Source organism: Pristiophorus japonicus, chromosome 4 (assembly GCF_044704955.1).
Source record: "Pristiophorus japonicus isolate sPriJap1 chromosome 4, sPriJap1.hap1, whole genome shotgun sequence".
Classification (NCBI taxonomy): Eukaryota; Metazoa; Chordata; class Chondrichthyes; family Pristiophoridae; genus Pristiophorus; species Pristiophorus japonicus.
Genome location: NC_091980.1, coordinates 21,184,126 through 21,196,533, shown reverse-complemented (window position 1 = coordinate 21,196,533; position 12,408 = coordinate 21,184,126). Strand labels below are relative to the sequence as shown.

The 12,408-nt window shown below is 46.8% G+C and overlaps 1 long non-coding RNA gene across 1 annotated transcript; it reads right to left on the bottom strand.

Annotated features, from left to right (window-relative positions):
• Positions 1–338: 338 nt before the first annotated feature.
• LOC139262012 (uncharacterized) lies at positions 339–10,414 on the bottom strand. Its single transcript, XR_011592856.1, has 3 exons — positions 10,333–10,414; positions 1,026–1,181; positions 339–533 (listed from the first exon to the last, which is right to left on the bottom strand). It is a non-coding gene; the product is annotated as an uncharacterized lncRNA (long non-coding RNA).
• Positions 10,415–12,408: the final 1,994 nt, after the last annotated feature.

Genomic DNA, 12,408 nt, shown 5'->3' with positions numbered 1-12,408 from the left:
TGACAGTGATACCTGCCATGTCTTCCTTAGGATCTGCCCATCGCGGCGCGTGCTTACTGTCATGTATCTCACATTATTGTATATAACTGTATCTTACCATGCTATACATGACTGTAACTGGATATGACCTGTAACAATAAGCATACCTTACCACCAGGGATGCACTTGCAGGAGACACTCCATACCTGTCCCACTGTAATATATAAAGGGAGGTCTCAGGCAAGTGCAGCACTGGAGAGCTGGAATTAAAGATGCAGGTCCTGAGTGACCTTGACTTCAGTATGTCTCGTGTAAGTCAGTACATTAGAGTCAGGACTTAACGCCTACCTTACCGACTCAACCTCCGTGGGATCGGCGTGGCCACTGGACGCCTTGGGGTGAAGATGAAGATGCGGCCGCAGGCACCACAGATGACAGGTGGTCATCTTCCTCCTCCTCAATTGTGGCCTCTTCTGGACCCGTAGTGATGACCACCTGCAGCGGCAAAGGGGTTCTTGCAGCGGCCTCCCATTGTGCCTCGGGAGTCTCGGTAGCTGCAAAACATCATTGAGGTTATTAGAAGAGAAGGGTAGACATGAGAAAACTTGTGCTATGCTGGCATATGTATGAGGAGTAACACTGCTGCAATAAATGTGAATGAGAGATGTTATATATGATTAAATCATATGGTTGTACATCTATGGAATTCTCTGCCCCAGAAAGCAATGGAGGCTGGGTCATTGAATATATTTAAGGTGGAGATAGACAGATTTTTGAGCGATAAAGGAGTAAAGGGTTATGGGGAGCGGGCAGGGAAGTGGAGCTGAGTCCATGATCAGATCAGCCATGATCTCATTGAATGGCGGAGCAGGCTCGAGGGGCCAAATGGCCTACTCCTGCTCCTATTTCTTATGTTCGTATGTTCTTAACCTTAGAGTAGTACAGAAGCTGCATGCATAACATGACATCATTCATTTATTATAATGATGTGCCGTTAAATTACATTAAATTATCACTGGTTTACCATTGCTTTATATGGTACTCACATGGCGCAACACCGGGTTCTGCACCACCGGGGTGGCAAAGCGACTGTGGCTGCCCACTAATGCTGCAGCACGTTCTTCCAAATCAGTAAGTGGCTGGACTTCAGCAGGGCTTCCACCGGTGCGCCTCAGCTCTGCCCAATTCTTGGATATCTTCCTCTGTAAACGTGACAAGCTAATTGACTAGGTACTATTACGGAAAGACAACAGATTCTAACGTTATATGGTAATATGGTTTGTATCCACAATGGATGCATGGTTATAACATCTATGTTCAGAGAAAATATTTAATAAGATTGTGTTTAGGAACTAATGCATAACACAAAACATCTTGTGTGCAATCTCCAGGAAGGGCCCCATCCATGGGCTGTTGCATTCGGTGCCTGAGGGAAGGGAGGCGGTTTATTTGACTCGATGGAGGGCCCCCAGTGGGGGGAGGGGGGGATCAGGACCGCTGGTGAGCTCGGCAATGACAGGAGTGTAGTGGGAGGGGGCACCGTGTCCATGGGCTGTGCTCGGAGACCTCTGTGTGGCCGGAGCTAATGTCCCAAAGTGTCCCAGGGCAGACAGTGAGCCAGGGCAGCTCTCTCCTGGTCCAGGCTGGGTCACAGTGTGGGTGACAGCAGCCGGAGAGACTCACACAGTCTGTGTGAAGGTGACCGGACCCCTCAGTGCTCAGTGGTGCCCCATCCACCAATGTAACCAAAAAGGAGACAGTGCCCAAATTAGACTTAAAGGTCACAGGTTTCAACCCCAGTCCAAATCTTAGCAAGAATCTATGCAAGATTACCCAGCTTCATTACAATCTGGCAGATTTACATATTCAGTGGATCATTGCAATGTAAAATCTCATAATTTAATATTTAATCTTCCGGAAGCAATCAGACTGTTCCACCTCTTGTGCCACTGGTCGGACTCACGCCTATCGTGCGACACTGACAAAACAATATCGGCGATCTCGTCCCATATTCTTTGATAAATCCGGGGTGGAGGTTTCCCACGCCCACCCTGAGTTAATTGGCCCCGCCGATTCTCGACCTCGTTCAGTAAGGCCTCATTTGCCTCATCTGAGAAGGCTTTTGCCCTCCTTCTCCCTGCAACCTCCTTCAGACTCTCTCCCGAACCCTCCTGGGATATCTGCATCATTTAACATCAAGCGCTCCTTCACAATCAACGTTCTTAAAACCTTCCTTCTCTCGCACCCTCCCTTTGCATCTGAGCATGAGCAGATGACCTTGACCTCCCAAATTGCGGGAAAAGCTCTTTGCTATAAAAAGCGCATGCGCAGAACGGCCGTTGCTATGGATGCCAGCCTTGCATGACTGAATACATCGCTAAGGCCCATTTCACATCGCTAAGGCTATCACCCAAAATAAAAAGCCGAAACTAGCGGTCAAAAAAATGGGCGATATTCCAGCGATTCTAAAAATAAAAAATCACCAAGGCCGGAAATATCAGCCATTTTTGGGTGATAGCGATCGTAGTGGAAAGTCTAGCCCCAGGGAGTTCAGATGAACGAGAGGTGATCATATCGGAACATATAAGAAAACGAAGGGGCTCGACAAGCTGGATTTCCACTCATAGTCTCAGAATAAGGGGCCGCCCATTTAAAACTGAGATGAGGAGAAATTTCTTCTCTGAGAGTGTTGTAAATCTGTGGAATTTTCTGCACCAGAGAGCTGTGGAGGCCGGGGCATTGAATATATTTAAAGTAGAGATAGACAGACAGATTTTTGAGCGATAAGGTAATAAAGGGTTATGGAGAGCGGGCAATGAACTGGAGCTCGAGTCCATTATTAAATGGCGGAGTAGGCTCGAGGTGCTCCTGCTCCTATTTCTTATGTCATAATGTTCTTATTCAGCCTCTCAGACCTGGTCATCCACTCTATTGGATAATCTGCACATCAAACCCCATTTTCAAAACATTGGCCCATATCTCTTAGCGAACAGACTTGAGAGCTCCAAATGTCACAGCACTCTCAGCCTTTTGAAGGAGAGGGTTCCAAATTGCTACTGCACTTCCTGTGCAGAAATTCTATGGGACCGAAATTGCCTCCTTTTAAAAACTCCGTTAGCACCATGGCGTGCGAAGCTGGTGACCTTGGCCGCCATTTTATTTTGTTGGCCAAAGAATGTGTCGGCCCAACAATGGCGGCCCTTGCATCGACCGGTCTGCCATCATGCAGCCCGGCACTCTGATTTTGGTGCTGGGCCACTGGCTCGGTCGATCGCGTGCTTAGTGGCCCAGTTGCTGGCCTCTAAAGGGCCTGCAGGGTGCGCAATGGCCCTCCCCTTGAAACGCGGTTGCTCCGCGTAGCGTTGGACTCCTGAGCAGAGCGCTGCGTTCCCACCCCGGGAGCGCCCCTCGCAGGAAGCAGTGCACCAAAGACAGCGTTCTGCTTCCTTTTGAGGGGCGCACATGCCCAATTCTGTGTCGGGGGTGGGACCTTCGTGCCAGGTGATAATGGTCCCGGCCCCGGAAACTTACCACCCCCAATCGGGGCGCGGGACAATTTTGGCCCCTTACTGATTTTGCTTCTGAATGGCCTAGTTCAAATTTTCATATTATGTTCCCTTGTTAGGAGAAAATATTTATTCCATATCTACCCTCTCAAATCCTTTTAACATTTTAAATGCCTCGATCATATCTCTGGACCCTTCAATCTCCTACAGTTAAGGCAATATTGATCGAATTTATGCGTAACGACTGCATAATGTAACCCCCTACGCCCCGGTATCAAACCTAACATCCAGCATTCTCACGTCGAAAATGAGAAACTAGAGCTTCCACATGGCTCCCTGACACGACACCTCAAATCAGACTCAGCACAAAGTAATTCCTTTACCGCACTGGTTGTGACATTGATTTGCTTCTAAATCCTTCTGGCTTCTCTGAATAAGATTCCTAAGCCTTTGCCAATCAGGGTGAAATTTGAAGTGCTTGTCTATTACTGGCTGATACTGCAAGCTGGATCGAAATTGCACAAGCTCATTTCATTGAGAGCCTTTAAGAGCCATCAAAGAGCAGACCTTAGCTACAATAAACCTGTCTTGCTTAAAAGGATATCTGTTTCCAACATACAATGGCAAAAAAAGTAAGTATCGCAAGGGTAGCAGCCGTGGCTCCGTTGGTCGCAATCTTGCCTCTGGGTCAGAAGAGTCCCACTCAAAGGACTTGAGTGCAAATTCTACGCACCACTGTCGGAGGTGCCGTCTTTCAGATGGGATGTTAATCCAAGGCTTCCCCTGTCCACTCAGGTGGATGCAAACGTTCCCATGGTACTACTCGAAGAGGAGAAGGGGAGTTTTCCCCAATATCCTGGCCAATATTTATCCATCAACTAACACTATAAAATACTAGTCATTATCACATTGCTGTTTGTGTGAGCCTTCTGTGCTCGAATTGGCTGCTGCATTTCCCACAGGACAACAATGATTATGCTTCAAAAGTACTTCATTCGCTGTAAAACATTTTAGGACATGCTGAAAAGTAAAGTTTAAAAAAAATACGGGGCTGAAATTCACCGTTTTTCCTGTGCTTTCACTGTCGCAGTGGATGTGGTGTTCTCCTGCACGAAATTCAGCTCTTTGTCTTTTTTTCAAGCAGGGCTGAAGTGGGTCATCGTGGGGGCGAAAGTGGGGCAGAGAGCAGAAGATCGGTCATCAGAGGGGTGGAAGTCGGGGCAGGTGGAGTGTTCGCCGCTGTCAGTCATCAGCGTAGCGCATCACCACATCTCTGCCCTTCACTTAAAGGGGAGGGCCGCTGCGAGCTCTGCAAATCTTTTCGTTCGGTCTGCTGGGCCACCAAGGGAGGGTTTTGGCCGGGCCAGCGGCCAGGCACCCAAGAGGGGGTGCCATGCTGCCTGCGGCGGCCCGGCTGAACCCGGGGGTAATAATTATTGGGCCGACCTGGCAGCCGACCGAAAAAAAAATTGGATGGCGGGCGGCGGTGGCAGTGGGCATTCCCCTTTAATGGCGGCCACAGCGTCAGTTTACACACGCTGCAAACGCAGTGCACCGACAGAAAACACTCTCGGGGGCACCGCGCGGCTGCCGCAAGATTGACTTCGGTGAATTTTGCTTGCGGTGCATGCTTTGATGACGCACTCAGGAGGGTTCGGCAGCAGCGGGACGGATGTAGGACTCCGCCGGGAAAAACGGCGAGGAGAATTTCGCGAGCGGCGGCCATTAGATGGCGCTGCGTGGTTGCCGTTTTCTGACAGTTACAGGCCATATCGGAAGCTGAATTTCGGTTCGTTACTATGGATCATGAGTGCTCCATCCGGTAACTGTAGGCCCCTGCCTGGCACCCTGACCCTCTGCGATTGATTACCTCTCCTTTCCCAGACTCATTTCAGCTCCTTGGCCGGCATCCCAGCCACTGATTTTGATACCCCGCTCCCCCCACACCCCGTGACCAGCGATACTGCTTCCTGGGCCTCTACTGATTAATCCCACAGCCCTGCTCTTTTCCCCACAGCCCAACAAATATTATCTTCTCTCCAGATGCAAAGTCAAACATGCATTCTGGTGAGTATATATTTCAGACAACTCAAGTAATTTTCTTTCCAATTATTTTTTATATGGTTAATAAGGTTCAATATTCTTTCGTATTCTCATTTGCAGATGCTAATGTGCATCACTCCGGACAGCCAGGGGTCCTTGCAGATCCCAACGAGCCAAGAGGAAGCACAGCGGTCCCTCACCATCTGACCAAACAAACGACAGTCCTCAGATGATCCTCATTCACAGATGTGGAGCCTAACTCCTCGCCCATCTGCAATCCAGCCTGGCCCCACTAATCTAGATGTGTGAATGCCTTTGAGAGAGGAAGCTTATCCAGCGGCAAAGGGAAACACCTGGCTGATATGGCTGCATCAGTTGTCTGTTGGGGAAAGGCATTCGGAAGGCAACGTTAATGAGTAAAGAAAGGCAGAAAGACTCCAGCCACTTAAGGGGAAGGGAAAATCTGTGGAGAGTAGTTTCTGTTCAATGCACTCTCTCCAGCTCGTCCCTCAGTAGGTAGAAAAGATTATCATGTTCTGAATATCCTTGCCTGTTGTAGCCCCGTGGACAGCAATATTTTGTGCCGTTCCTTCCCTCCAGAGCAGTTCCTATAGTGTTGACAGAAGTTATGGGTCAGACCATTGGCATCCACAGCATTAGCTGTACTTAGCTGCTAGAAGGACTTCCAAGGTAGAGGCAAGGGGGGAATCTAACGTGTCAAATCTCATTACAATCAAAGGAGCGTCCTTGGGAAAAGCAAACCTATTTTTAAAAACTTACTGAGAAGCCAAGGCTGAATGTTTAAGGCCCACATTCCAGGACACCACCGGTTCAAAAGAGTAAAGAAGAAAGCAAAATCAATGAGGAATTACTGGTTGAAAGAATGCAGCCCGAAAATTGCGGTCGGAGGCTACCTGCAGGCGGGCTTCTCCGACTGAATTTTCTTTTACAAAAGTACCTGGTGGTCCCAGAGGAACGTATAATTATAGTCCGCGGCCTAGATGCGCAGCCCAGCATATGGGCCCACACATCTCAGGAACGTTCGAGCAACCTGGAATCACATGGGCCTGGACCACCAACAAAAATGGAGTATTCTCATTGATAATAATGGGAGCTCCGTTTGTACGAATGACTGACCATAATATGGTTGAATTTCAAATTCAGTTGGAGGGTGAGACAGTTGGTTCTCAAACCAGGGTCCTAAGCTTAAATAAAGGAGACTACAAAGGTATGAGGGCAGAGTTGGCTCAAGTGGACTGGGAAAATAGATTAAATATAGGATGGTTGATGAGCAGTGGCAGACATTTAAGGAGATATTTCATAACTCGCAACAAAGATATATCCCAATAAAAAGGAAAGACTGTAAGAGAAAGGAAAACCATCCATGGCTAACTAAGGAAATAGGGAGGGTATCCAATTGAAAACAAAGGCCTACAATGTGGTCCAGACTGGTGGGAAGCCAGAGGATTGGGACATTTTTAAAAGCCAGCAGAGAACAACTAAAAAAATGATTATGAGAGGGAAGATAGATTATGAAAGTAAATTAGCATGAAATATAAAAACAGATAGTAAGAGTTTCTACAGGTACATTAAAAGGAAAAGAGTGGCTAAAGTAAATGTTGGTCCCCTGGAGGATGAGACTGGGAAATTAATAATGGAGAACAGGGAAATGGCAAAGACGTTGAACAAATATTTTGTATCGGTCTTCACGGTAGAAGACACTAAAAACATCACAATAGTGGATAATCAAGGGGCTATAGGTAGGGAGGAACTTAATACAATCACTACCACTAATGAAGTAGTACTCACTAAAATAATGGGACTAAAGGCGGACATGTCTCCTGGACCTGATGCCTTACATCCTAGGATCTTGAGAAGTGGCTGCAGAGATAGTGGATACAATGGTTGTTTTCTACCAAAATTCCCTGGATTCTGGGGCGGTCCCAGCAGATTGGAAAACCACAAATGTAATGCCCCTATTTAAAAAAGGAGGCAGACAAAAAGACCAGTTAGCCTAGCATCTGTCGTCGGGAAAATGCTGGAGTCCATTATTAAGGAAGCAGTACCAGGACATTTGGAAAAGCATGATTTAATCAAGCAGTGTCAACATGGTTTTATGAAAGGGAAATCAAGTTTGACAATTGAGGATGTAACAAGCAGGGTGGATAAGGGGGAACCAGTGGATGTGGAGTATTTGGATTCCAGAAGGCATTCGATAAGGTGCCACATAAGAGGTTATGGCACAAGATAAAAGTTCATGGGGTTGGGGATAATATATTAGCATGGATAGAGGATTGGCTAACTAACAGAAAACAGAGAGTCGGGAGAAATGGGTTATTTTCCGGTTGGCAAACAGTGACTAGTGGGGTGCTGCAGGAATCTGTGTTGGTTCCCCAACTACTTACAATCTATATTAATGACTTGGATGAAGGGACTGAGTGTAATGTATCCAAGTTTGCTGATGAAACAAAGCAAATTGTGAGGAGGACACAAAATATCTGCAAAGGGATATGGACAGGCTAAGTGAGTGGGCAAAAATTTGGCAGGGTATAATGTGGGAAAATGTGAGGTTATCCACTTTGACAGAAATAATAGAAAAGCAAATTATAATTTAAATAGAGAAAAATTGCAAAGTGCTGCGATACTTGGGGGTCCTTGTGCATGAAACACAAAAAGTTAGTATGCAGGTGCAGCAAGTAATCAGGAAAGCAAATGGAATGTTGGCCTTTATTACACGGGGGGTCGACTATAAAAGCAGAGAAGTCCTGCTACAACTGTACAGGATTTGGTGAGGCCACACCTAGAGTATTGCGTACAGTTTTGGTCTCCGTCTTTCAAGAAGGATATTCTTGCATTGGCGTTTGTTTAGAGAAGGTTCACTAGGTTATTCCAAAGATGAGGGGGTTGACTTATGAAGATAGGTTGAGTAGGTTGGGCTGAGACACATTGTTCAGAAGAATGAGAGGTGATCTTATTGAAACTTATAAGATAATGAGGGGGCTCAACAAGGTGGATGCAGAGAAAATATTTGAACTCATAGGGGAAACGACAACTAGGGGACATAGTCTTAGAATAACGGGCTGCCCATTTAAAACTGCTATGAGGAGGAATTTCTTCTCTCAGAGGGTTGTAAATCTATGGAATTCTCTGCCCCAGAGAGCTGTGGAGGCTGGGTCATTGAATATATTTAAGGCAGAGATAGACAGATTTTTGAGCGATAAGGGAGTGATTGGTTATGGGGAGCAGGCAGGGAAGTGGAGCTGAGTCCATGATCAGATCAGCCATGATCTTATTGAATGGCGGAGCAGGCTCGAGGGGCCAAATGGCCTACCCCTGCTCCTATTTCTGATGTTCTTGTGTTCTTTTGAGTGTCATTACTATCAATGAGAATACCCCCAAAAGCACAGAAAAACAACACAATAAATAAAAAAGGACCTCACATATTTAAAATTAATTGAAATTGAATTTAATTAAATGTTTTAGAAAAAAAAATGTACAGAGTTAGGGTTAAAAATAAACTTACCTTAATGGACAGGGTTTTTAATATAAAATTTTTCGATGTTTTAAAACTCTTTCACTGATAAAAGTAGGCTATAAGCCTGCTTTTTCCAGGCGTAAGAGTTTGAAGGGCATTCGCAGGACAGGAGTCGGGCAAATAGACAAATCTCCCCCCCCGCGGATGTCCTTCTCCTGGGGATGCGTGCGATCTGTGAAAAGACATTTTAACAAATTGCAAATGCCCGTTCTCGGCTGCATGCGCACATCGTTCGCGTCCGGTGAGGCCCCAATTGATGGCCCACCATATATACAGGAGTCGAGTTTTCGTTTTGGGCACAATCAGAGATCCGGGTTCTAATCGCGCTCAAATTTGCACTAGTTTTGCAAATTGAAAGTTTTGCTCCAATTTCCACTCAAACTCATTTGCATATCGGCGAGCATGAACGATTGCAATCAGACAGCACTTAGAACGTATTTAAAAAAAAATTTACATTAAAAAATACTCATTGATACATTTAAGTGTGGTAACCCAGAGCAGTTTTATTAACACAGCTCAAAATGGATTTATCACAAAAAATATACATTTTTAATAAGACTGTCTAGTTCACCGCCTGTGAGTAACCCAATTTTAAATAATTGAAAATGACTTTAAAAAACTGCAGAAATATTTAATATTTACATTGGTGTAGAGTAGTCAGTTTCTTAGTGAATTAAAAAAAAATAACTTAAGGGTTTTAAAACATGTCTATTGGTGCCCTTATGCCTAAAAATAAAAATTAAAAATTTTAAGAGCCTCCTCGAAGACCTGCAAATGAGCGCAATTACTCGTCATGGTGATTAATTCGATCAGGGGGCACCACCAGTTTTGTGGGCGTGGCTGGCTTCTATTGCAATATTTTTTAAAGTAGCAGAAAAGATCAGAGAAACTCGATTTGCGCTAATTAATTTGATTTTGAAATTCCGTGATCTTTTGAGCTGGTTTGGCTGATTTTGTGCGAATACCAGCATCTTATCTCCTCCTTGGGAGGTTCCAAAGAGTTGCACAGCCAATTAATTGCTTTTGAAGTAATTGGAGCAAATTTGCATATTGTCAGGTCCTACCAGCTGCAAATTAATAATGAGGCAAGCTGTGTGTGGCTGAGGGAAGAATGTTGACCAGGACATCTCTTTGCTCTCTTTAAATAGTGATCAAGGGGGGGAAATTCCTGTTCGCCAACAGCTGCAGTTAACGTCAGCTGGAAATGGCCGCAATGCTGACTGAGTGAAATTGTTCTGGGGGCATGGAGCTGGGTGGCGCAGCGCTTACCTGCCATGCAATGCCGACCTGGTGGTGTGGCTGGAGATATCCGGGGCTAAGTTTCTGTCCAGGTCCGGCGTTGCAGCTTCCCACAGCCTCTATGGAGCTCGCAAGGAATTGTGGCTCATGAAGAGGTCTGAGAATTAAAGGGGCCATGCACACTAAAGCAATACAAAATAAGATGCACTGAATCAATACATTTTTCAGCCATTTCTGTCTTTTAAGAAATATTCCATATATATGTATAAAAAAAGTTCCAAATGTGAATATTCAGCTATTAAAGCTGAATTACCTTCCTAACGTTAACAAATGGGGAAAACTGCCTCAGCACTAACACAAATTGCTCAGCAAGCCTGGGAAGGGGCACCAAGGATCTCACACGCAGCACCCCAGCTTTGAGTAGGGGGTCAACACTGCAAGACTGGCCCTCGACCACAAAGGTACAGAAGGCCCTCCAGAGTGCCCAAACTGCTGGATTTCCTGCGCTTTCTCCACCTACCATGTGTTATTTAGGTCGCGGGTTTTTTGTTGGACCTCGGCCTTCAGCCGTCTGTGGAGCTGTTTTCTAGCTCTCGAGTTGTGTTGCTGCTTCAAGTTCAGAAATGCCTGATGCTGATGGCTTATTAGCTCCTGGATCTCCTGGTCATTCTCGTCGAACCAATCTTGGTGTTTCCTGGTCGAGTGACCGAGTGTCTCTTCACAGGTGCTAATTTTTGAGGAATTGATGGCAGAGCAGGTGCTGTGGATATTCTGCGTCTCTGGGTCACCGGGAGTCGCCAGGTTAACATGAGGCGTTGGCTGAGTCGGGCTTTCTTAACAGGATCTTTGCGTGCCCCAGCCTTGATTTTCCTGCGGCAATGTTTCTGCTGCTGTCGCTGCTTTGCGGCTACATTGATGTTGATGACAGAACGGATTAGGCGGTGGTCCGTCCAGCAGTCATCAGCTCCTGCCATAGCGCGCGGGTGATACGCACATCCTTGCAGTCCCTTGCTCGCACAATGGCGTAGTCAAGCAGATGCTAGTGCCTGGAGCGAGGGTGTTGCCATGAAGCCTTGTACATGTCTCTCTGATGGAACAGGGTGTTGGTTATGACAAGGTGATGTTCAAGACATTTCATCAGGAGGAGGGTACCGTTACAGTTGGATTTCCTGACCCCCCTTTCTGCCGATCACCCCCCATCCCCTCGCCCCACCCCAGAGGTCTGTGTCTTTTCCAACTCTGGCGTTGAAGTCGCCAAGGAGGATCAGCTTGTCACTTGTTGAGACTCGGGATAGGGATTGTTTGAGGCTGGAGTAGAATTCCTCTTTGGTATCGTCTGTAGCTTCCAGTGTTGGGGCGTATGAGCTGAAGACCATAGCGCACTGGTTCTGGGCTAGGGTGAGCTGTCATGAGGCGTTCGTTTATCCCGCAAGGTGAATCACTGAGATGACCCACCAGCTCATTCTTGATGGCGAAGCCAAATCCATGGAGGCGGCGTTCTTCTTCTAGTTTACCTTTCCAAAAGAAGGTGTAACCACCACCTTGTTCTTTGAGCTGGCCTTCCCCTGCCTGCTGGGTCTCACTTAGGGCAGCAATGTCAACATCAAAACACCTGGGTTTCCGGGCAACGATAGCTGTGCGACATTCCGGTCTGTCGCTGTTGGGGTTGTCCATCAGAGTCCTGATGTTCCAGGTTCCGAACTTCATTTTGAAGGGTGGAAGATGCCTTTGCGTGAATTCTTTTAATGCGGGGTGGCCGTTGCACACCAGCTACCATATGGGCTTGGCAGAGCAAGGTCTTGAAACAGTAGCAAGGGGATCCAAAAAGACTGGAGACCAGGCTGTGCTGCATGGACCTAGTTTATTCACAAACACACACCTATTCCTGCTGTCCTCCTTTCTCCTTCCCACAGGCCCTCTCTCCTTGGCTTTCATAGGTTGCAGTGTAGGCCTCATGACCTCGCCGTTGGCCCATGTTGCTCCTTCACTGGGCCTCGACCCCGCTGCTGGTCCACGGTGCGCCACTCCTGGGCCTCGACCTCACCGGTCCCATCCTCAGCTCTTCGCCAACCTCGACACCTTTCTCGCCTCGCCAACCTCCGCTCC